Raw genomic sequence first — 3779 nt, forward strand, 5'->3', positions numbered from 1 at the left:
AAAAATAGGGGATGCCGTTTAAAAAAATTGAGGTGACTTTCATGTGACTTTCAAATAATTCTTCAAGGTCAAAGCAATGGTACCATCTTATGGTCCCCTCGAAACCAAACAACTTTTGTCTGAAAAATTTTTCTCTCCCGTGCTTGGTTTTCGACATATTCGACTGGATGGATTAAAATGGTCCACCCTGTATATATTAAATATTATTTTTTACAGAATAATAATATTATGACTCGATCTAAGTCCTAATGGAACAAACGCTCAAAAGTTGAGTGTTTACACTACATTTTTGGAGTTTACTCTCAAATTTTACGAATATATACCCCAATTTGAGTGATCTCTCAAAATTGAGAGTTAGCACTCATTTTTAGTGTTTATGCACGTTTTTCCGTAAGGGAGGTCTAGTTACCCCAACACTATTTGGGCTTTAAGAGAAACTTTAAAATTGTTGTACCAAAACAGAAACAATACCAAATATACTTTAAATCGAGCTAATTTTTAAAAAATTACTTTAAAACACTTTTAGTATAATTTCTGCTTTGTGGTACAATAAATTTTAAATTTAAAATCTCGCTTAAAAGTTTCAAGTTTAAAATCTCGCTTAAATAATGGTGCAATTGAGATTAAGTCCTTTCATCCAAATTATAGAATTATTAATACAATTTCTATTTTCATTAGCCCCGGTTGCACTAACAATATTTTGACTTTCAACACAAAAGACTTAACATTTTAAATTTCTTGTACACTGGTGTTCATTAATTTCATTACTCCTTTTTCGGTGTAAAATGTAGATAAGCGTATCATCAAACAACAAACTTTAAATTTAGAAATCTCGCTTGAAGCTAAAATAATGCAACCGGTTTTTCATCTTTAATAAATAGCTCAGTGACTAGAACGACTACGAAGAACGTGATTATTATCATCTGCCGCCACGGTACAGAGGGTAGGGCTGCTACAACTGCTATTAGACGTTTCCGCACCACTAGATGATAAGGTTGATAGAGGTGCCATGTACGGCTTTTTATCAAGAAGATTTTCCATTATCTAAACAGATAATATAATATTTAACCTTTTACACCAATATTAATTTGATTTTAAACAAGACGTAAAACTTTTATTTTCTTATACTATAGCACAAACACTTTCAGTATCGCTTTTGCTTTGACATAAGAGATTTAAAGTTTTCAGTCTCGTTTAAAGCTAAAATAATGTTGGTGCAATTTTAATATAACTTTATATGTTAATCCCTTTGCTTGCCATCATATACTTATGTCATAATACGGCCATGTCCGTTTATTGTTACTGGATTTTTCATTGTGATCTTTTACTATAATAATAATACTTTGTACGTGCGCTTCATTGTATATATGCGAGTGCTGCATTGCTCGCCAGTTACAAAATATCCTTTTCCGATCATTTCTTTTGATATTTGATCCCATGCTCTCTTATGTGTTATCTTCCCAGAAGATATATCTTTTTCGCGCAACCTGTATTCTTCTAATAAGAGTAACACTGCTGCATGAGACCACCTAAAACCTGAATTGCAAATTATTTTGGTAATATGGGTAATAATTGGTTAATTGGGTTATATTCACAAAATGTTACAACTACTAACCATATTCTAAAGGTCTCTTACCTTCTCCTAGTGAATCTTCACTCGTATCATTATCGTTTTGCTCAGTAAACATGGAATCTATTGCAGTATCTATAAGTAATACGTAATATTTGCTAAAACAATTATTCTGTAATATAAAACATAAACAAGTAGAGAATTACTAACCATCCGTTTCTTCCATTATAGAATTACTATCTAAAGTACAGCTGCGATCAGCAGATGACTGAGATGCTAATCCTCCTAAAAAGCATAATTTATTGAAATATAATTTATTTATTTTACATAAATTATGTGATACATATATCAAGCAGTATTTTTTAGATAATACTGTATTAAGCCAATTTATAAAGAATACTATTTCATATGCATAATTTATGTTAAATTTGTCACTGAAATTGTTTATATAAGCAATGACTGTTAAAATATTCTTACCAAAACATGCATCATTATTAATATTATTAGGTGTACAACTTTGCTTCCGCCGTTTTTTTCCGAAATTCGAAGCTTTATTGTAAAAAACTGGTTATATATTTATGATTCAAAGTATTGTCCATCGCTGGCCACTACTTTCTCCCATCTTTTGGGCAACGTACAAATCCCGCGTCGAAAAAACTGGTCATCTTTTGAGGTGATCCACGAATCGATCCAATTTTTCACTTCTTCATAAGACTGGAAGTGCTGATCAGCCAGGCCGTGTGCCATTGATCGAAACAAGTGATAGTCAGAAGGAGTAACGTCTGGAGAATACGGCGGGTGGGGTAGAACTTCCCATTTCATCGTTTCCAAGTATGTCTTGACCACTTTCGCAACATGGGGTCGAGCATTGTCATGCTGCAAAATCACTTTATCGTGTCTCTCGTTGTATTGATGCTGTTTGTCTTTCAATGCTCGGCTCAAACGCATCAATTGCGTTCGATACCGATTGCCTGTGATTGTTTCAGTCGGTTTTAACAGCTCATAATACACTACGCCGAGCTGGTCCCACCAAATACAGAGCATGATCTTAGAGCCATGAATATTCGGTTTGGCCGTCGACGTGGAAGCATGGCCGGGAACTCCCCATGATTTTCTGCGCTTGGGGTTATCGTAATGAACCAATTTTTCGTCCCCAGACACAATGCGATGCAAAAATCCTTTCCGTCTTTATTTTTCAAGCGGGAGCGTTCCGATTGACCATGGTACGATTGGACACAACCAACCAATGAAAAGAATTATCTAGTGAATTACTAGGTCGAACCAATCATTACAATCTGTGTCCAATCGTATCGTGGTCAATCGGGTCCCACTCTTTTCAAGCAGCTGCTCACAAGCAAACAAACGTCGTTCAACATCTCTCGGCTTCAATTCGTACGGCACCCAATTTCCTTGCTTCTGAATCATTCCCATGGCTTTGAGGCGTTTTGAAATGGCTTGTTGAGTCACTCCCAATGATCGTGCCAATTCTTCTTGATTTTGACACGAGTCTTGATCAAGAAATGCCTCCAATTCTGTATCTTCGAAAACCTTCTCTCTTCCACCGCTATGCCGGTCTTCGACGTCAAAATCACCGTTCTTGAAGCATTGAAACCACTCACGACACGTTCTTTCATTAATAGCGGCCTCACCATAAGTATTTGAGAGCATTCGATGAGCCTCAGCCGCATATTTCTTTATATTGAAGCAGAAAATTAAAACCTCCCGCAAATGACGAGAATTTGGCTCGTAAACTGACATTTTCAATCGAGAATAACTTTATGATGCAGACACAAATCGACTAATGTTTCTATGGGGTTATGTTGACAGATGCCAAAGTTTATTGCATGACATCTATGATCTATTTATTTCGACCACCACTTACCGCTAAAGCCATCTATAAGAAAACGGCGAAAGCAAAGTTGTACACCTAATACTTCGAATTCTAATCAGGGGGGATAACTTAGCGACAACAGTGATCGTCTGACTGTTCAAAGTTCGGGACGATGGAATGTGCAAGACTTTTTTTGTATATTGGCTAGTTGTGTTTTTAATTTTAGTAGTTCGGATGAGTTGTGTGATAATTTTGTTAAATTTAAGTTTGATGTTGTGATCGTGTTTTCTATCATGTTTTTCTATGTAATTGTCAGGTTATAATTTGGTATATATATATATATATATATATATATATATATATATATATATATATATA

At 35.0% G+C, this 3779-nt stretch overlaps 1 pseudogene; it reads right to left on the reverse strand.

Moving 5' to 3' along the window:
* LOC116851612 overlaps nucleotides 1-3779 on the reverse strand; it is a 6961-nt pseudogene that overhangs the window by 839 nt on the left and 2343 nt on the right.

The sequence above is a fragment of the Odontomachus brunneus genome, unplaced genomic scaffold, assembly GCF_010583005.1.
Source record: "Odontomachus brunneus isolate Ranch 3 - 2012 unplaced genomic scaffold, Obru_v1 Obru_scaffold_181, whole genome shotgun sequence".
NCBI lineage: Eukaryota > Metazoa > Arthropoda > Insecta > Hymenoptera > Formicidae > Odontomachus > Odontomachus brunneus.